The sequence below is a fragment of the Ammospiza nelsoni genome, chromosome 1 (assembly GCF_027579445.1).
Source record: "Ammospiza nelsoni isolate bAmmNel1 chromosome 1, bAmmNel1.pri, whole genome shotgun sequence".
Taxonomy (NCBI): Eukaryota; Metazoa; Chordata; class Aves; order Passeriformes; family Passerellidae; genus Ammospiza; species Ammospiza nelsoni.
Genome location: NC_080633.1, coordinates 4,689,737 through 4,711,969, shown reverse-complemented (window position 1 = coordinate 4,711,969; position 22,233 = coordinate 4,689,737).

Sequence of the window (22,233 nt, the reverse complement as noted above, 5' to 3'; positions counted from 1 at the left end):
TGTTTATGGCCATGCATGAAATGTAGTTTGTGGTTTTCTGTCCTAGTGCATCTTGTTTGACTGTATTTTAACTTTACTGAATGTTCCTGGTGATAGAATAAACATTGGTATTCGTATAAATAGTTTACCCTTTGAGATCCTGTGATAAAACACAGGAAAAGTGTCTTGCCTGCACTAATGAACTGAGCAAAGCAAACATCCTGGACGATAGGTAAGGATCATTTGGAAATTTTATGGCCAGAGACAAGGTCTTTGAGTCTGAGCATTTGTGTACACACACCACAAAAACTCACCCCCGTGTTTGTGCAATGTATCCAGCAGTGCACTCTTGAGTAATGTGTGTGTTCCTGGAAAACATGCAGGGCACTGTTCACTTGTCTAAATGGAGGTGCATGGGGGTTTTTTGGGATGCTGTGAGAATCTGAGGCATCCACACACATCTGGCAGGAAATGATGCAGGCCTACAAGCTCCCTCCCTCCTGGGGCAGCTGCTGAAAGCTGGGCAAGATAGCCCCAAGGCCCTCCAGGCGTGTGAGACAGTGATGTGCTGTCAGCAGGGCTGAGCTCCCTGCATGGTGTGAGGGGCAGAGCTGAGAGATGGAGGCACGGCTGAATTACAGTGTCTGCAGGATGGTGTCCAGTGAGCAAGGGGTGTCTGTCCATCTGTCCAGGGACCCCAGGGAGTGATCCTGTGGCCAGAAGAACAGCTCTACTGGCTGTGTTAGGAGGGACTCAGCTCTCTGAGCAATGGGTGTCTGTCTATCTCTCCACAGACCCCAGGGAATGATGCCTTTGGCCAGAAGAACAGCTCTGTTGGCTGTGTTAGGAGGGACTCAGCTTTATGAGCAATGGCATCTTTTAATTTGTGAGATGCTCCAGCCTGTCCCAGCCAGCACATACCATGGATTCCTCTGGCATCTGCAGACATGACAAAGGACTTAAAGGAGGACCAAGTCTGGATGACACCAAATTCCAGAGAGATGAAGGTCTCCATGGGTCCTTTATCATGTCAGCCAGCAGGGATGTGTGTAGATACCCACCAAAGAGCACTGGGAAGTTGGAAATGGAGATGAGCACCAAAATTTGAGTCCATCTCTCACAACTAGACATTTATAACACAGTTATATCTAACGTGGCAAATCCCAGCTCCTTTACCATAGGTGGTGGGAAATGTGCACTCCAAGGGCAGAATGCATCTGCCCAGTGAGAAGTGTCCTCTAGAGAGATTAGAACAACCCCTTGGCTCTCCTGAGCACAGTGACTAGAACTCTGCAGGGTCTAAATGTGCACATCAAGACAGAGTTACTGTTGATTTTCCCTGTGGATACAGGCGTTAATCAGAAGAATTGCACCTTCAGGACATAGACTATCTACCAATTCCTTTGATAGATATTCTCTGTGACTGGTAATTGTCTCATCTGAATTTGCCCAGCTCGGTTTATGTCCTGCCTCTCTTCTGCAGATTGAAGGATCCTTCAGCACTGCAGTGAGTCACATACTCTGATCTTCCCATTGATAAAATGAAGAGCTGGAGCTGCTCAAGGCTTTGACAGAGTGCTTAAAATCCTTGAGAACTGAGATAAGATATTGTTGAGCACATTGTTTCCGTCAATGAGGACAAATGGAGCAAATTATTAAGTAATTCTGTGTTATGAGATAACTGCATCATCATGGTACAGCCATCTATGACAAATCAGAGCAAAGCTTTGTGCAAGCAACTCTTGGATGGGAGAGTATATGAAGGTGTGTGTGTCCAAAGAGAGGCAGAAGGACCAGAAAAATGGAGGGAGAATATCCAATGGATGTAGTTACAGGAATGCTGAATGGAGAGAAGGGGAGCAATAATTCCTTTTACTTTCACTTCTTGAGTTATCTGGAAAATGGATTTGAGCAGAATTCAGAAACAACCTTCCATTCTTTTTCATCATTTCTAGAGGAAGAAAAAGAACAGGATTGCTCTGCAGAGGTCTTGATCTTGCTATGAGTTCTCCTGATGGAACACAGAGCTGCTGTGCCTCAGTTTCTCTGTGACGGTGTTCACAGGGGTCTTAGGATGAGGGCAGAGATGAGGCTCTGACTCCATGTTTCAGAAGGCTGATTTATTATTTTATGATCTGTATTACATTAAAACTATACTAAAAGAATAGAAGAAAGAATTTCATCAGAAGGCTGGCTAAGAATAGAATAGGAAAGAGTGATAACAAAGGTTTGTGGCTTGGACTCTCTGTCTGAGCCAGCTGGGCTGGGATTGGCCATTAATTACAAACATCCAACATGGGCCAATCCCAGATGCACCTGTTGCATTCCACAGCAGCAGATAATCAATGTTTGCATTTTGTTATTGCAGCCTCTCAGCTTCTCAGGAGGAAAAGTCCTAAGGAAAGTATTTTTCAGAAAAGATATCTGCGACATTTCTCCATCTGCACAGTGGAGCTGCAGGTTTTACTGAGCATCTCCTCAGCTGTGAGGGGTCTGCCAGGTCTAATTCAGACCTCTGATGGTGTAAATCAATTCCTGCGGTATTTACTGACAGGGATTTGGCCTGCAGCTTGTAAAGCAGTTGGAGATTCCCATGCAATGTGAATCCCACCCCTGGGGCAAAGCCCACTGCCAAACCTGTAAGCAGGAGAGGGAGAGGGACTTCCTTGCTGGAAACATCACAGGGCCACCCTGGAGGCTGGAAAAGAAAAGAAGACCATGTCCTGCCCTGCTTCTGGGCAGAGTTTAGTTGAATTTTAAACAGCCTCATTCTAACCTCCCCCCGTGACAGCAAATGTCACTTGCAAAGTGTGTAATTGGTGCCTGCAGCCTCGTGTCACTCAGGTCACATGCAGACGTGTGCTCCCTGCTGCTCCTGTCTCTGCTCCTGGCAGCTCCTGACATCCCAGTGAGGCACCCACCCACAGATCCAGGCCCTCTCCATGGCAAGGGCAGGGTGATGGGCTTTGGGGAGGTCTGAATGTCCCCACTGCACCCGTGGTGAGCCCAAAATGTCCCCAGTGCACCCGTGGTGGCCTCTGTGCACGCACGGCTCAGGGCACTGCTGGCACCAGGTGTCTGCATTGTCCACATCACCAGTTCTTGGGGCCTGTGAGCCTGCAAGGTCTGCTGGGGGCAGAGTTCCTGCTTTTCCTGAGCAGATATCCCTTCCCTTGGCCTTGGGCTGGTGCTCTCCCTGGCTGGCAGACCGTTCCTCCTCCCTCGGCGTCGCGGCGTTGGCAGCACAGACGGTGCTCACAGCACCCCCTTCCCAGCCCGACCTTGCAGCCATCCCTTCTCCAACCAGAAAGATGACACTGCTGGTTGCTCTGCCTCCTACAAACCCCACCTGTGCTGGGAAGGAGCTGCCAGACCCGTGGGAAGCCTTTGGCACCTCATGTTGTGGCCTTTTACAACGGGAGACCCTTTGCAGGTCTTCAATGTGGTGCTGGCCACACGCTGACAGTGTTGGGGTGGGCAGCTGTGATGCTCACTGTGCTGCACACCCCCGGGCATGCCCTGGTTCATCTCAGCCTTAGGCAAGTGCTTCTTCTGCTGGAATTATTTAAATATCAAAGAAAAGCTCTGGTCCTCAACTGTTTGGTCTTTTCTCACAGTGAAACCTCAGCAGAGTTGAGTAACTCCATGGCTACATCCAGCTAAAAAAAGTGTTCAGTGTTTCGTCATTTTAGGGAGTGAAACTTGAGCTTCTGCAGTGAGCCAGCCCAGCAGATGCCTTCTGAAGGCTGTGTGTAACCCAAGCAGGCACATGGCTCTGCTGGAGGTCAGGGAGACGTCTGTGAGTGCGCCCTGATGAATGAGAGTCAGGAGCCACCAGTGGGTGATCCTGTGAGGCAACTCAGTTGCTGACTGAATTTCAAAGACAACATGAGTAATATGAATGAAAGGCTCTGTGACAGTCTCTGGAAACTCCTGCCTGGGCTAAGGTCCTATTTACCAACCAAGAATAATGAAATTGTACACCTTTTAGACGGCACTTCAAGATCTGCTTGTGCTAAGTATCTTAGAAAAGCCAAATACTGCCATTATTATTTATTCCAATGTCAGAAATGTGCCCACACCTCGTAGCCAATGGATACCACAACAGAGACCTGACAATTCCATCAGCCAAGTGATGTCCATGGAGTACAAAGGAGTATCCATGGCTCCCTAGCTGTGCAGTGTGCATCTGAGTGAGGCTGAGTGACTCACCCACAGCTACCCAGCAATATGTGGATGAGGCAGGACTGATTTCAGTGCCACAACCCTTGAGGCTGTGCCTGCACTGAAGATCAGGTTAGCAGAGCAATGTCACAGACATCCTTTATGAAAAATCCTCTCCTTAGGATTTTTCCTCCTGAGAAGCTGAAAGGCCTCAGGAACAAAATGTAAACATTGATTATCTGCTGCTGTGGAATGCAACAGGTGCATCTGGGATTGGCCCATTAATTAGAAACATGTTGGATGTTTCTAAGTAATGGCAAATCACAGTCAGCTGGCTTGGACAAAGAGCCTGAGCCACAAACCTTTGTTATCATTCTTTGCTATTCTATTCTTAGCCAGCCTTCTGAGGAAACCTTTCTTCTATTCTTTTAGTATAGTTTTAATGTAATATATATCATAAAATAATAAATCAGCCTTCTGAAACATGGAGTCAGATCCTTGTCTCTTCCCTCATCCAAGAACCCCTGTGAACACCATCACAGAGCAAAGCAACCCTTGCAGAGAAGGTCCTGGCCCTGTCTTGTCTCCATGCAGAGCTGTGGTCATGCTGGGCAGCGAGCCTGTGGCCAGTGAGCTTCCTTCTGTAGCCCTCATAACAATCTTTTATTATTTTTCCATCCCACTCTAAGCTTCTGCACCCCTGCTGCAACCCAACCCATGCACATAAATACCTGTGACAGACAAAAACAGTTTCCTCTAAAATACTTTCAGCAACTAAAGTATTTTTTATAGGTTCTTCTACACCCTCTTCTTTCAGGTGAAACCTACACTTTGAACTTCCATTGGGAAAGGAACAAAACATTTCCGTTTGAAAGCCTGAAACCGGGTGAGGGACACTGGGTAGTGTGTGAACAGGGAAAGAGCCGGGTCCTCATCACATCTAACGCCTGTCCTTAATTAGACAGGCTTTAATCTGTGGTGATTAAGTAAATGAGCGCTCAGTGGGAAGAGGGAAGGTGCTCATGGTGAGTCACATCCCTGGTGCCAGCCCGAGGGCGGCAGGAGCGGATGGATGCTCCTGCTGCACTCCTCAGGCAGCAGGGCTGGGCTGGCACAGCAGGCTGGAAAAGCTTGTCCTGTCGGGGGTTTGCTCAGACACCAAGACAGGGCTTCAATTTTCATGCATGGCAGCCTCCTGCTTTCCATGACGGGCAATGAAAAGGAGTTTCATGTCCCAGGGCTGTGCTCTGCTGGCCCATCACTGAACTCAGGTTCACCAAACCTTGTGAATCCCCTGATGGGATTCAAACATTTGACTCCAGATCAGCTGAGATCAGATCTAGACCTGTAGAGAGAAATCAAGGTAGGGTTTTTTCGTTTGAGGAACTATTTTCCCTAAAGATAGTTGTTTTTTTTTCAAGCGCTTTGAATTTTGTTAATGCATTGCTGAACCCCTTCTTTAAAAACCAATGAGTTAAGCAGGGACCCTCTTTGCAAGGCTTTTTTTTCTATTCCACTCTGTACCACAGATCTGCTCTTCAATGGGTGCCACTCAAAAATAAACCCTCCCTTTGTCCTCTCCTCCCCTAAGCCAACCCAAGGGAATTAGATAGCACTCTAGCAAGCCATTATTAAAGTGATGGTAAATCCAAACCCTTGATGGAGAGCTGTGGTGTAGGAACAGATTGCCCAATTTTCTTAGAGCTATGGAGCTGTGCGTGTCATTAATAAAACATCTTGTTGTGTGGTTTTTAATTATTTTTCCCATCTCAGTGGGGATCGTTACCTCTGCTCACATGAAAGAGCAGATAACTTGATGAAGGTTCTTGTAATAAGCATTGTTGGAGCCATCATCTGCCAGAGCATCTTGGTAATTAATGGTTTCTTTAAATTCCAGTGCGCAATTGTCTTTGCGTTCTTGACTGTGGCTGTTGCTTGGATCCTAATGGGACATCTGTAGGGAAAACAGGAGGGCAGTGGGGGTTTAATTAATCACAAATGTTCATCAGCCAGGTGAGCTTCAACGGTGTCACATCCCAGAGGTGCCACTTGGAGAAAGGCTGCTGTTGCTCAAGGAAACAGAATCTCTTTGCTGGGCGGTGCCATGGATTTAGGAACAGGACTAAACACCTTCTGAGCTAAGATCAATTTTTTTTTTTTTTTTTTTCTGGTGGCTTATCCAAACACTAAATGCCACCCTGTGAGACAGCACAAGGTACCTGAACAGGCAGGACCAGGAGATCTGATTCTACTAAATATTTTCTGGGACCAGCTGGTACCTTGCTCTTTCAGCCCCCAGTCCAGCTAGGACTGAGCCCTAAACCCCTGCCCTCACTGGGCTCTTTGTCCTCTACAGAACAGCATGAGAAAACCTTTGTCTCTTGTCCTTGCTGCAGCCCTGCAAGTTATTTGCACTTTCTTTCACCTAATTTTATTTTGACACCTGAAATACCCAGTGCTGTATTCCCCACTCCCAACTCTGGTGCTTGATGAAGTAATTAAGTGTAGACATAAAAAAGGGCTTCTGATCATTGTAAATATGGAAGAGATTTTGAAAACATGATCCATGCACAGCTTGAAATTCTTACAACATGGAAAAGAAGTATCCTGCTGAAACAAAAAGTAAAAAATGATAGTGACACACATGTCAGGAGATGCAAATCCTGAGGAGAGGAAAGGGACCAAGGGGTCTGCTCACACTGCTTTGAGGCCAAAGGGTCATGGCATTAGCTGTGTCAGGACTGTCACTTTGCAGCCAGTAAAGCATTTAGTACAATTGCAGCTTGACAGATCCTGAAGTGCAAAGCTAATTTCAGTAAATGACAATTGCTAGATGGGTGCACATCCTCGCTGAAGAGGTTAACACTGTTAGCTGAGCAATAAAAGCATCACTGGAAACCTCACCCTCTCCATGCCTGGAGAGTAAACAGTGAGAAATTTCTCCTTGGAAGGTGTCTGTGCCACAGGAGGCAATGGCTAGAGCTGGCATCTCAAACAGTAAATAGAGGTTTTTACACCCCAGTGACTTAATGACCCATAAGAGCTTTCATGGTTCCCTGCTGTCACAGTTCTCATGCTTTAGGGCAGACAATCCTGGTGCCAGGAAGAGATCTCTCCTCCACTGCCACAGGTCCCACAGGTGACCAAGGACAAGGTGCCTGATGTAAAACTCCTCTCTGGAACACCCACTCACCAATGCCTGCTGGGTATTTCATTTTTCAGCCAAAATATTGAGTAGCTGCTAATTCCAAGATGACAAGTGAGTGGCACAGAATCGTGTTGTTGATTATTTTTGGGAAGCCCCCTGTTACTGTGGTGACAGCCTGGAAGGAGTGAGTTTGCTATCTTAAATGCCTTTGGGCACTTGTGTGTGTGTGAAAATGTGCTGTGTTCCCAGCTCCCCTGGCATCCAGCTGGGGCCCTGAGCCAGTGGAGCAGCACAAAATAATTCCAAGTGATGACTGGGAAGAGGGTGAGCATCACCAATGGTGCCTGTGGGTGAGCATCTCACCTGTCAGGGTAGAGGTGTGCAAAATATCCAGCTTATCAGAGATGCTTCTTCAATGTGTTCCCAGGGAAATTTGAGCTCTGGACATGTTGGGATGGTGGGAACTCAAAGAGGTTCTCTCCTCCCAAGGTCTTGTCCTTTGAGAGCAAGCATCAAGCAAGAATCCCTTTGTGAGTTACCATGTGGGAACCAGCTTGCAGAACAAGGCCTAAATTTAGCTGCTTTTGAGTCACAGAATCCTAGAACAGTTTAGGCTTGAAGGAACCTTAAAGATCATGTCACTCCTACCCCTCTGCCATGGGCAGGGACACCTTCCAGGTTCCTCAGAGCTCCATCCAGCCTGGCCTTGGACACTTCCAGGGATGGCAAGGAACAGCAGCATCTCTCTCCCTCTCAGGGACCCCTCTCTTGTGTGGCTTCTCTCTTGTGTTCACTGTCATCCTCCTCCTGTTTCTGCAAACACTGTAATTCGAAAATAGAAAAAGGAGAAGAATGAAACAAAACAACAGCTTTAAAAGCCCTGTTTAAAAAAAAAAAAAAAAAAAAAAAAAAAGGAACCTAAGATATAATTATGCCTCTTGGATGATATTTTCCTCTGGAAAAATACTAAACATGTTCACGTGATGTTCTGGTGTACAAGGATCTGCAGCATGTCTCCCTCTTGTTCTCTCTCTTCCTCCCTCTGTCCTGCTCTGTGTCCCAGGAGCTGCAGCACGTTCTGCACACAGACCCAGCTCAGATGGGAACCCACAGCACGGCTGGGCTCGGATTTAGGGATCACTCCACAAACATCACAAAACCCATGGAATGTGGTCATGGCATTTTTAAAAAAATTGAACCCTCTTTTGAACCCTCTTTTCACCCTAATTTCCAGCTCATTTCTGGGAAGCTCTGCCAGAACAGAGGCACCAAAGGGCTCGGGGGTGTTGAGCCATCCCTGACCCATCTCCCCTGAAGGTGGGCAAGCTACAAGAGCAAGGCAGGAGCAATTCCTGGTGGGATGGTGGATGGATGCGAGCCCAGGGGTTGGATTTGCAGGACAGAGCACTGACACTGTGTTTCTGCAGTCACAGGGAGATGTTCTCTGGCCCTTCACTCCCTGAGACCAACGCAGGATCAAGAGGGGCCATACCCAGATTGGTGTGGGGACTCTCCCGGGTGTGCCTTGGTTTGGAAAGACAGGAGTCTGCTAAGGAAGGCAGGAGCCTCCCCCTCCCCACCCCTCCAAATTGCTATACATTGAAAAATTAAGGGGCTCTCAGGCAAAAAAATATGGGAGCAGGAAATAACAGTTTTTTAATAGGAAAGAAAAATAAAAGGATAAAATAAACAATGCAGTCCACTAGAACAACACTGACAGAGTCAGAACCCAACCTGACACCCTGTGGGTCAGGGTGTTGGCAGCAGTCCCATTGGAATTGTGGCTCAGCCCTCCTGCAGTGTCAGGGGTGGTTCTGCTGGAGCAGGGATCCTGTAGAGAAGGATGGATTCTTCCTCTGAAGATCCAGTGGAAGGAGAGGCAGCTGCTGTTCCTCTGGGGGATCCAGTGGAGAAGCCATGCTGGTGTTCCAGAATCTCGAGATTATATGCAGGTAGGAATGCTTGGCTCCTCCCTCTGTGTGGGGCATCTCCCAATGGGATGCTGTAGTTTTTATCAGCCATGCAGTGACATTCAATAGCTGTTATCAGCAGATGTCCCCTCCTGAGGGAGGAGTGATTGCGATCACTCAGAGAGACAGATAAGGCAAACTGCCCACGTGACAAAAGACAACTGCCATACAAATGTAATAGAAAACATCTTGCCTGGCAATTTGGAACAGGGTGCCTACAAAGGGCCCACAGCTCCTTGCAGCTCTTGGCTGTGGTGTGGGTGGCACAGCAGCAGCACAGGATGGAGAACCAAGGCAAAGGAATAGAGAGTGATCACTTGTTTGAGTTCCAAGGAAGTTTATTTCCCCAGGGGAGTCAGGGACAAGTGACAATAATGGAGGGCAACAGAACTGTTTTAAGGAAGGGAGGGAATAAGGGGAGGACACAAATTTTCTCCTATAGGAAGGCATGAGTGCAGGGGTGCTGGGTAAGGGCTATGCAATAGAAGCCAACATGGGGAAGGAGCAAACCTTACAATCCAATCTTGCTTCGAGGAAGGGATGAAGGACAGGGAACATTCCAGAACAAAAAGGGTGCGCTGTCTTTGACAGAGGAGGGAACAAGGGAGGTACAAGGAGACTGACAGGGGGATTGACATGCACTTGGCAGGAAAATGTTGGTGCACACAGCTCAGGCCTGAACTGTCAGGGAAGCCAAATGGGGTACATGGAACGAACCATTACAAACTTATAACATGGAGTATTACAGAAGAACAAACTGTAAAATAATAGACTGCCACACAGCACCATGGTTTAGGCAAGGTCTAAGAGAATATCTGCAACAGAAGCTTCTGCACTCAGAGGCACAAACAATCCCCTTGCTCCCATTCCCTGCCTTAGGATCAAGCCCACTGCTGGTTGTGCTGCCAAAGCTCTGCAGGAAATTCCCTCACCGTCCTAGGGAGGCTTCTCCTGACACTCTCCTGGGGCTAAAGGATCCCAGGTTTCATTTATTCCCTGTTCTCAGACCCAGGACCTTCGCTTTCCCTTTCACTTCTCCCCTGAGAGAGTTTTGCAGCAGCTGAAATTCAAACCCTGCAGCAAATCACCGTGTTTTGCACTAATTTAACACGAAGCTCCGGGTACTTAAACATTTCTCCAGTCTTTGAGCACAAAAAAGGGCTTTTTTCCCTTTGCCACCATACCCTCTGTTAGTCAAGCCCTGTTCCAAAAATTTGAGGAATGAGCCATGCTGCTTGTTGCTTTCTGGCACATTTCATATATTAAGAGCAGTTTTTCCACCATGTTGCAGAAAAAGACTCATCACTGGGCACAGTCCTTAGCAGGCTCTTGAGAACCCAGGCTGGGGAGAAAACCTGAAAGAAGATTTGTGTCCCAAAAAACCAGAGTTTAAGCTTGGGATGTTTGCAAATCTCACAGGAGGCTCCCCAAGGCTTCGGTGACCCCATAAGGATGCAGCCTTTGTAAAAAGCTCTAAAGGTTTTTTTTGTTGGTTTTATTTTTTTGTCAAAAACTGAAGCCTCACATCTATCACAACACTTCTGAGGCATTAATTTTCTTTAAGGTAACTCTTAACCTGTCAGAAAAAACAGATGAAAAAAGAGCAGACCTTTCTCCAAACAGGGTGTAGCTCAGTGAAAAGGCAGAGCTTTTGGAGATGCCAATAAAAAATAGGAAAAGGAATGTTTTCATCTTTTTAAAAGTGGGTTTTTTTACCTGTTATTTTCAAAAGGTGCTTAAAATCAACCAAAGGCTTTTCCTTCCAGCTGCAAAGGTGTCGTCCTGAATTAAAGCTCCCATGAAAATTCAAGCTGCCTTGTCCTGCTTGGGTTTTTAAATTGAATTAGTCAACTGAATTAGGAATGCTCTTTGCTTTTCTGTGTTTGGTAGTGGCTGATAAGCCTGCAGCCACAGAGAAGCCTGGGTTTGATCCCAGCTGCTGCCTGGACCTGTGTGTGGAATTGGTTAACCATGTGCAGGAGAGCCCTTCTCAGCCAGGCCCATATTTCCTCCATAAATGATACTTGTGACAAATACCTGGTGTCATTGATATTCCATTAGTTTCCTTCAGTGAAAGATCAGACAGCTTTAAAAAGCCAATAAATTCCCATAGATTGTCTCTGAAAGGGAGAGAAAAAAAGATTCCTTGGCAGGCCACACACCATTAAGCCCAAGCAGTGAGCAGTGTTTTATGGCTAGCACAGCTGAGGTCACTGCTTCTGGATGGGTGCAATTAAGATTCACTGAAGCTTCCAAAACCCCACAATTCTTCAGGGGCTGGGGCAAAGACACCTTGTTCAGACAGCAGCAGCCCCAGCTTGGAGGAGGGATGCTCTGCGCTGCTGCAGCTCCAGGCTGTGCTGGCCCTGAGTGCTTACAGCTACAAACTAGCACAGATCCCACTTAAAAAAAAAAAAAAAGCTTTATGAAGATCCAGGGAAATGTCACCGAAGCCAGAGATTCTGCCTGCCTTGCAGACCAGAGGGCATTTTTAAAAGGGGTGTTGGAGTGCTGTTACAACTCTGCAGCTGACACTGTGCCCACCTTGTGGTCACCGCGTCTCTGTCGCTCCAGAAAATGTCTCAAAGCCACGTGGCTTTCTTATTCTTGTGAGCAGACAATCCATATGTGCAGTATGAGATGGCAGCAGCTTCCCCATTGCCCAGCATGCTCAGGAAATCTGGATATTGTCAGGTTTTGGGTGCCATTTCCTGACATTTGGGTGTCCTTCCATCCATCTGTCTGTTGAAATGATTTCCCCAGATCTTGCTCTAGCTGCAGCAAGTCCTTTGTTCCCACTATTCTGCCTATGCCTGAAAAATTATGTTTTATATATTTTAGCCATTTCCACACAGACTTTGAATTTCAAGAGCCATTGATTAGGCTTTTTGAGTTTAATTTTTTTTTTAAATATCTTTTTCTACAGGTAAACCAAATCTTTTTAGCTAAATACCTGAATAAATGAATATGCAGAATTTTTCTTCTCCTCCAAACGCTTGCTTTGATGAATGACTCATTCCCTTTGTTACAGGAGAATTGTTGGAGCTCTGGTGTTTTCAGGCTCTGAGCAAGGCAAGGCTGGGAGGAGGAGTTATTGTCTTTCATTAGACTAGATGATATAGTTGGAAAAAAATCAGGGAGGATTTCAGGCATGTGATCTTTCCTTCAGGTTTGGAGCTGCTTTTGCTGCCTTCAAGCTGACTGCAAGTTAAAAACAATCACTGCAATATTTCCCTGGGTTGAGCCAAAGTCAGTGCAGCTGTCCTCAGCTTTTCCTCCTGACCTGGGAAAGGAGACCTGGAGTTCTGTGCCAGCATCACCTCATGCTAAAGCTCCTTGTCATTAAATGAGAGCAGCCCCTTTGAACATATTTACTCACACAAACTTCTCTTTGGCTTCCAGCGGCTCCTTTGTGCCTGAGAAATAAAATAAATTGGAGATAGTGAATGGCATTGGAATAAATAAAATCAATTGGAGATACTGAATGGCATTTCTGCCTTCTTTCTCCCAGCATTTGGATGGAAACCCAACCTTCAGGTAATTCCAGTTCCATGCAACATTTGCACAGGAGGAAAAGGAGGGAAGGGCAGATGCTGGAATTTAAAACTCCTCTCTGAAATAATTTGGGGTGGGAAAAAATCCCCAAGTTGATAAACCTCTGGGTAAACCTATTGGGGAGTCTCTCTCTCAGAGCAGATCCTGGGGCTGGAAAACTTTTCCATCTGGGGAAGGAGCAGCACAATGAGGAGACATCCTGAGGTCGGGGTAGGCTGTGGCTGGGTGAGTGGAACCAAAGCATTTTGCACTTCCCTGGAGGAAAATTTCCACCCCCATCATGATATTTCATTAACAGGAGGCTGTGGGTGATGCTGCCTCCAGGCAAGGGGCTGCCTGATGGATTTTGGGGCAGATAACCAAGCAGACCCCTGTGGTGGCGCTCACAGGGGTTCTTGGATGAGGGAAGAGACGAGGATCTGACTCCATGTTTCAGAAGGCTTGATTTAATATTTTATGATACATATTACATTAAAACTATACTAAAAGAATAGAAGAAAGGATTTCATCAGAAGGCTGGCTAAGCTAAAAATAGAATAGAATAGCAAAGAATGATAACAAAGGCTTGTGGCTCGGTCTCTCTGTCTGAGCCAGCTGACTGTGATTGGCCATTAATTACAAACATCCAACATGGGCCAATCCCAGATGCACCTGTTGCATTCCACAGTAGCAGATAATCATTGTTTACATTTTGTTCCTGAGGCCTTTCAGCTTCTCAGGAGGAAAAATCCTAAGGAAAGGATTTTTTATAAAAGTTGTCTGCAGCAGACCCCCATAACCCTTAGGGTTTGCACAGGTGCTCGTGTTTCTCAGGTGTCTGCTCTGGGCCAAGCCAGGCACTGCCTGTTTGTTTCAGCCTGGCTGGGTGTGGGAATGCTTTCCTCCCCTTCTCCCACTGCATCTGACTCAGAAAATGTTTGAAAATCCCAGGTTTCTGCTGTCTCTGCCACTCTTGGTAGCAGGAGGCTGAAGGAGAAGCAAACAAAGGCATCCTTATGCTCTGGAGAGCTGATGGGTCATGGAGCAGCAGCTCCTCCTCTTCTCCTGCTGCCCCCCCAGGGATCCAGCCTCCCCATTGTCTGCAGCAGTTCCAGGCACATTAAAGGCCTCCTTGGTGTGGCTGTCACATCCAGGCCAGGGCTGAGGGCTGTTTTTATCAATTATCCAAGCTGAGAACACGTCTGTGCCCTTTGCTGTGCCCTGGTCTGTGTGTTCACTGCTGGGCTTTGATGGGTGCAGAGGTGACAAAGGCAGGGAAAAAGTCTCAGCAGGCATCTCATTACCCTGCTCACCTGCACTTGTGTGCTCACTCCTGTGTTAGAATAATCTTGCAAGTTTGTTGGAGCCAGAGTTTCCCTTTTTTTCAGTGTTTGTGTAGAATCCAGCACTGCAGGACCCTGCTCCACATGCATCACTTAAACTGAGGCAGTGCCACTGTACAGCTGTGAGCCCAAGGGACAGAGCATGGCAGGTGGCTCATTTCCAAAATGCACTGCAAAAACAGAGAACCAGGTCTGACCTCATCAAGATCTGGAAGAGGAGGAGCAGGTTCTGATCTCTTCTCTGACCAGTGGCAGGACCTGAGGGAATGGCCTGAAGCTGGATGGAATGAGCTTTAGTTTGGATATCAGGAAAAGATTCTTCCCCCAGAGGGTGGTGGGGCACTGAACAAGTTCCCCAGGGAAATGGTCACAGCACCAAGCCTGATGAGACTGGATTTAAATAAAGGGAGAGACATCAGAGGGTCTACATAAGGCAGAGCAAATCTGGCACTCCTTTTCTCTGCCTCCTATCTGCAAGCAGGGATCAACCTCTTGCTATTTTGCTTTTTTTTTTTTTTTTCAAATAGTGGCTCAGATGCATGAAGAATTGCATCCAGCTCCTGCTGCAGCACTGGGGTGTCACAACAACACAGGGCAAAAATCCCAGGCTCTAGGAAGAGTCCCTGTGCATGCTCAGGTTGGCACCTGGGAGAGACAAGGAGAAGCATTCCCAAGAGCTCTGCTGGGGAGGTTTTTGAAAGCGTTTTCAAGCCCATGACCTTGTCAGCAGAGCTCCTGAACCCTGTGATGGCCAGCAAACCTTCATCCCTGCACGGTGTCCTCATCCTCTTTATATAAACCCAAGCCCCAGGCGAGGGCAGGCGGCCAAGCAAACACAAATTCCTTCCTTCCTTCCTGCCCTGCTTCCACCTGCACTCTGCTCAATGCACGGCCCCACATGGGGCCTTGGAGAGAAAGGTCAGCACCATTTGGTGTCCTCTTACTTTGGCTACTGAGAGGGTGTTTCTGGCTGTGCAGCCTTCTAAAAATAAGCCAGGCTTGCAGAGAGGTTTTGCTCTCCACCACGCACAGGAATAAAAGGATAGCAGAGAGGTAGGAGAGATGTCGGGGAAGGGAGGTGTCCAAAAGCTCCCTCCAAACCACACATATGCTCCCTCCGTTGTGTGAGCACCTCCTGTGTGCTGACAGAGGGGCAGGGAGGGGAGCAGAGCCCTCAGAAAGCCTCTCCTGCCCCTGGCATGGAATGTGTGTCCCCTGCTGGAGGGGACACAGAGGGACCCCTGCCCTGTGAGCAGCTGGGCTGGGGACACGGGCACCGTGCCTGTGGGTGGGCAGGGTGCCACCAGGGCTGCCCTGGGGACACAGAGCAGTGCCAGCAGCTGAGAGGGGCTTGGAGTGGCTGCAGTTTTGGGGATGTTGGGGTCTCTGCTGCTCAGAGTGACCCCAAGATGTGTTAGAAAGCTTCTTTTCTCAGCCCAGTGCTTGAAGGAGTCAGAGCTCTTCAGTTCTCAGTCTCAATGTTGTTTATTGTTTCTTATTATAAAATTCTTTCTCTTGTCTTGCTGAGGTCCACTCAGCAGGACAGTCAGAGGCACTCTGCCTACCCCCAGGGCAGTGTTATCTTTTTATACTAAAAACTACCTGTACAATGTTTACAATTACTGTCCAATACCTGTCACCTATGTTAGACAGTGAACTCCTACTCTAAACCAATCTAAAAGTGCCAACATCACAGCAGAAGATGGAGGCCAAGAAGAAGAAGAAGGAGAAAGGCTGGACATGTCCAGATCCTTCCATCTTGCCCCCTGAACTCCCATTCCAGAAACCCCAAAAATCTACTTTTTCACCCCGTGATAACTTCACTATTATTCTATCTAAACTGTCATGGCTTGCAGATCTTCATCTGAGGTTGGTAATTTGCTCCATGGGCCATAATCAAACCCACAGGGGCATCTTGGTCTCTGTGCCAGGGTCTCTGAGCCCCCTGGCAGGGGTTTTGGCAGTCCAGAACAGCCAGAGGGATGCTCTGGGTTCCCACAGGGAGAGACCTCCTGGGAGAGAACCATGGGCTGCTCAGAGCAGTAACAGCTCCTGGGTTGGGATGGATTTGGGTAAGATGTGTCCTTTGGGGTAATCCTTTGGGATTCTAATCCTTTGGGAACCGGTTTGCCTGCCAGAGGCAGCCCCTAGCACAGGTCACCAAGGGAGACTTTAGGGCTTTGACCCCTTCAGGACCTTGAGGGGTCCTGCAGCACAGAGCAGGTTGCAGAGGTGGCCATAGCACTGATATTTCAGCTCCTGTGAGGGTCTCCCACCACCAGAGCTGGCCAGTATAAACCAGCTCACTTCAGTGTCCTTCTTCATCACCTTTTTTTTTCCTTTGGCTTACCATGCAGATATGTTCTGTGACAGCATTTCTCCCGTGATTCTGAGCACTCAATCCAGCTTGATGTTCTATGAAAGGCATTTCTCACTTGACTTTTCCCAGGCAATCCTGCCTTGACCAATTAATTGCTCATCTAAGCAAGCCCACAAAGTGTGACAAAATCAGCAAGAGACTGTGGAAAAATGTGCCAGAAAACCACGGATTTACCCCGGCTTTCAAAATCAAGAGAGTGTTTCATCATGTTTATGGAGAGCTTGGAAGTTTTCATCCTGGGTAGAAGGAGGGGGATTTCCACCCAAAGGATTGTGAAGAAGGTCAGAGGAATGGAGAGCCAGCCCCAGCAGAAGGGACTAAATCCTCCTGATGTTGTAGATGGATTTTAGTCATTATATGAGCAGTATTATATTTTATGGCTGCCTAAAACAGCTGATAGTGGGATTTGAGAAATCACTGGCCATATATTCTACACTGTAATCAGGAATTAATCTGGCCAACTGCCCACAGCCCTGTGATTGCATCTCTCCAAAGAGCCTTATAGCATTCCTTGAGGTCTGGGTGGATGGCAAACACTGGGAGCAGTCATCAGTCTCTGACAAAGCAGAGCAAGGGATGGTGACAATAAATAAAGTGGAGGTCAATCCAATTTCTTGTGATGGGCCATTTGTGAGAGGGAAGGGGTTTCTCTGTGTGAGAACCCCCTGACATTGTCCAGGCAGCCACCCTGCTAACCATCCCCTCCTTCAACAGGTAGGGGTGTGTTGCCCTGATTTTTTAAGATTTTCTAAGCCTTCTGATGTTTCCATTCCTGTAACAAACTTTCTCACACACTTTCTGTAAATAACTTATTTTTTTACATTCTTTTATGAAAGAAATTTGATGGACTCTTGGTTTGCCCAATGTCATTGAAGAGGTGGCACTTTCACCCTCCAGTCCACTGTCACTTTTGGAAAACTATAAATGTTGGAGTCAGAAAATAAACTTCCCTTTTCCCCCTTGAGAGCAGCAGTGTGTGTTTGTGTTGTTTCATGTCCTATAGTGACAGGGGTGTAAATGTGCCTATCCAAACCCAGCTGGGATTTTACATCCACAAAGTAAGTCCAGCTCAGGAGCTGTGGATGTCAGGAACACATGGTGACAGCCCTCTGGATGTGTGCAAGCCAAAACCTGGGGGAAAATGGTTTATGGGAGAGGGAACCAGGAGTTCCTCACTGGATTCCTCCTGGGTAACTGCTGTGCTGTAGATCAAAGGTGCCTGACAGCACAGCAGCACTGGAGCTTACACTGGAGGACAATTCATCCAAACTGGGAAGGCTGCTGTTAGCCCAGGAAAACAAAAGGATTTGCTAAAAACCTTCCTGTTGCCCTGTTTTTGACAGGAATCACCAGGAAAGGCACCGTGCTGGGCTGTGATTGCAGCTCCCACCCCAGCTGTGAGCTTGCTTGGGCCACTCGTTCTGCCTTTCTCTGTCTCCTCTCTGTAAGATGGGGAGATTCATTAATGGCTTTAAGCTGAAAGGGGGTAGATTTAAATTGGATGTGAGAAGGAAATTGTTCCCTCTGAGGGTGGTGAGGCACTGGAACACACTGCTGAGAGATGTTGTTGGAAATGTCCAAGGCTGGACAGGGCTTGGAGCAACCTGGCAAAGTGAAAGGTGTCCCTGCCCATGGCAGGGGTGGAACTGGATGAGCTTTAAGGTCCCTTCCAACCCAAACCATTCCATGATTCTGTGAATCATACAGAACATTGCAGGGTTCTCCAACAAGCATTTGACAACCACAGAATGATCTTATTAGACATGTTGGGTTGGCTTGGACGAAGTCCTGGCCAACATTCACCTCCCAAACAAAACTGAGGTGAGCCAGCTTTGGGCTATAAACAATGGCTGTGGTGGGCAGGAAGCAAAGCAGGTAACACTTCCAATTCACAGCTCAGCCATCACTGAGAAAACACCTTTGGTCACAAGCAAACAAAGCTCCCCAGGGCTGATTTGATTCCTCTTTGCTCCTCAGCCCCTGTGTGCTGCTGGAAACCTGTTTGTGCTGTGCTCTGCAGAGAGGGGGGAAGGCAGCCAAGGGAAGCAGTACAAAATCTGCCTCTGGAGGTTCATTTCCAGGGAGATGCAGGGACTTTCACACACGTATAGAAAGTTATTAATAATAAACAGAGTTGTCTGGAACGTTCCTGCATCCTGGGCAGGGGTTAGTGCTTCCAAGTCAGGGAAATCCAGCGGATGAGCAGAGAGGGACTGCGAGGATAAAGGGGAATGTTGGACCCAGAGGCTCGGATCCCTGGAGGAGGGGATGGGGAATTGCCAGCCCAGAGATCAGAGCCAGAGCAGGCTGTTATTGCTGGCAAGAGCAATGAAATTAAAGAGATGTTTCGCTATCCATCATCAGGTGTGTCAGTTTTCAACACTTAACGGCTGCAGTTAAAGCCTTTCTCGGCTGCATTTCCAGTCATTGGCTTTTAATTTCGGGCACAAAGGAGGGAATTACTTTGCAAGTACTGCAGGTGAGATTTCCTCCCTCCTACCACGCATTTCCACGGCAATGCATCAGTAATGAGACTTCATGGGCAGCGTCTTCCTCGGCAAAGCAGAATAATTAATTCTGTTCTTTACCTTGTTACTTGTCCAAAATCGATCTGGGATAATGGGATAGAGACTGTGCCAGTCCTTTCCTCTGGTGTGTGACAGCCAAATGCCACACACCAGATCACATCAGCACCCTCCTAGCAGAGCTGGGGTGTCTGTGGGGCAGGGCACCGTGCTGAGACCTCACCTGGAGGCTGTGCCTGGTGCTCAGCCTCTCCAGGTGTGATCCCAAGCTTTCCTTGGGCGTCCCAGGCTGAGGAACACATCCCAGCTGAGGAGCACATCCCAGGCTGAGGAGAACACCTCCAGCTGAGGAGCACATCCCAGGCTGAGGAACACATCCCAGGCTGAGGAACACATCCCAGCTGAGGAGCACATCCCAGACTGTGGAACACATCCCAGCTGAGGAACACATCCCAGCTGAGGAACACATCCCAGGCTGAGGAACACATCCCAGCTGAGGAGCACATCCCAGACTGTGGAACACATCCCAGCTGAGGAACACATCCCAGCTGAGGAGCACATCCCAGACTGTGGAACACATCCCAGCTGAGGAACACATCCCAGCTGAGGAACACATCCCAGGCTGAGGAACACATCCCAGCTGAGGAGCACATCCCAGGCTGAGGTGAACACACCCACGGGGCACAAGTCAGCTCAGCTCAGCCCAAGCAGCGTTGAAGAAACCCTGCTGCAGCCTTTGCCATAGGTTCCACCCCCAAGTGAAGAAATGAAGAGAAGCACACAGAGGGTGAGAGCAGCAGCCCATGGAGCATGGGAGGAGTGAAGAAAAGAGCCCCTTTGGTTTCACAGCAACATGAATGTGTGTCAGGGAGAGATACAGGCTCCCTTTTGGCATTTGCCAGACAACAGCAGTTTCTCAAGGCAGCATCATAAGGATTTTCCTTTTATAACCATCTCTCTGGTGGAAATCCCCATTGGTCCCTGCTATTGCAGCAAAGGAGAGTGTCTAATTCAGCTCATTTTCCCCCAGGAAGATCCAGCTGATTATGCAACAGCAATGTGTACCAGCACGTTAATGGTGCTTGGCACCTTCCTGGGCTGCACGGGAGGCAGGGGATATTGCTGTCATTATGGAATTAGTCGTGCTGGAAACACCGCGGGCTTTGTTTAATCCAAGGAGAAAAGGAAAAGAATTGCTGGGGTGGGGTGAGCACAGACAGATTTCTGAGCCACACAGAGAGGGAGCCGGGGCAGGACCCAGCACCTTTGCCAACAAAAAAGGGGTGTCCCAGCAGCTCCCCCCAGTTCTGGGAGCCTGGGGGTGTCTGTGGGGTTCAGCCAGCTCCAGGCTGCAGTTTGGGGTTTTTCACCATGCAAGAGCTGGGTTTGAGCAGGTATAAAACAGTCAGGTCACTGCAGACCCCCATGGGAGGAGTGGTCTGGAGGGAGATGTCAGAATTCAGGACATCCCTCTGGCTGTCCTGGATTGTCAGCACCTCTGCCAGGGGGCTCAGAGCCCAGGATGCCCCTGTGGTTTTGATTATGACCCATGGAGCAAATTACCAGCCTCTTATGAAGATCAGCAAGCCACGACAGTTTAAGTAGAATGATAGTGAATTTATCACAGGGTGAAAAAGTAGATTTTTGGGATTTTTAGAATGGGGATTCAGGAGGCAAGATGGAGGAATCTGGGCATGTCCAGCCTTTCTCCTTCTTCTTCTTGGCCTCCATCTTCTGCTGTGATCTTAGCACTTACAGATTGGTTTAGAGTAGAAGCTCACTGTCTAACATAGGTGATGGGTATTGGGAAGTATTTGTAAATATTGTACATGTAGTTTTTAGTATAAAAAGATAACACCACCCTGAGGGCATCAGAGTGCATCTGTCTGTCCTGCTGGACGGACCTCGGCTGGACAGGAGAAAGAATTTTATAGATAAGGAACAATAAACAACCTTGAGCCCAAGAACTGAAGTGCTTTGACTCCTTTGACTGCCGGGCTGGGAAAAGAGACTTTCTGACCCATCTCGGGGTCACTCTGACCAGCTAAAGAGATCCTGAGAGGGAAAGACCCTGCCTGGCCTTTGCTGACCGAGGGGACTCACACAGGTTTCTGGAGAACCTCTGTGTGATGGTGTTCACAGGCGTCCCAGATGAGGGAAGAGATGAGGATCTGACTCCATGTTTCAGAAGGTTTGATTTATTATTTTATGATATATATTATATTAAAACTATACTAAAACAATAGACAAAAGGATTTCATCAGAAGGCTGGCTAAGAATAGAAAAAGAAAGAATGATAACAAAGGTTTGTTGCTTGGACTTTCTGTCTGAGCCAGCTGGGCTGTGATTGGCCATTAATTAGAAACAACCACATGAGACCAATCACAGATGCACCTGTTGCATTCCACAGCAGCAGATAACCATTGTTTACATTTTGTTCCTGAGGTCTTTCAGCTTCTCAGGAGGAAAAATCTTAAAGAAAGGGTTTTTCATAAAAGATGTCTGTGACACCCCTGCTCACACCCTGGGGATGCTCTTGTGCTGATAAGGAGAGCAGGGTCCAGGTCAGCCCCCCCTGCTCTGCTGCTCTCCAGCTTTCACCCCAACACTGCTCCACAGTCTGGCACTCTGCAGGTCCCCTCTGCCTCCCCAGGCCTTTCTGGGCTCAGGCACCATTGTCACACACTTCCCCTCCATCCTCTCCCCTGGAAATAAGGCACAGCCTGAGGTGACCAGCCCAGTGACCTGGGTCTAGCCCTGCGTCCTGACCACCCCAGCTGTCCCATGAGGTGCATCCAGCTCCTCCTGCTCCTTCAGGAGACATCTCTGCAGGTGAGCTTGCAGCAGCTGGGGCCCAGTGTCACCCTGCTGGCTCTCCATCCCAGCTGGGCCTAGCACCTCTGGCTCACAGCTGGGTGCAGGCCCTCCCCGTGCCACTGGCTGTGTGCTCAGTGCCAGGGCACAGCTGGGATGGTGCCAGCTGGAGGTGTCTGCCTCCCATCTCCTCCTCTGAGCCAAGATTTAATGGTTTTGCAGCAAACTCAGTCCCCCACCCGTGCCTGTAGGAGTGCTGCTTAGATTTCATGTGCTGTCAAGGGCCTTCAGATGCTGCCAGCTGAGCTGGCCCTCACAGGGCCAGGAGAGGATTGGTCTGGACTAAATTAATGCACAGACAGGTCCCTAAAATTTC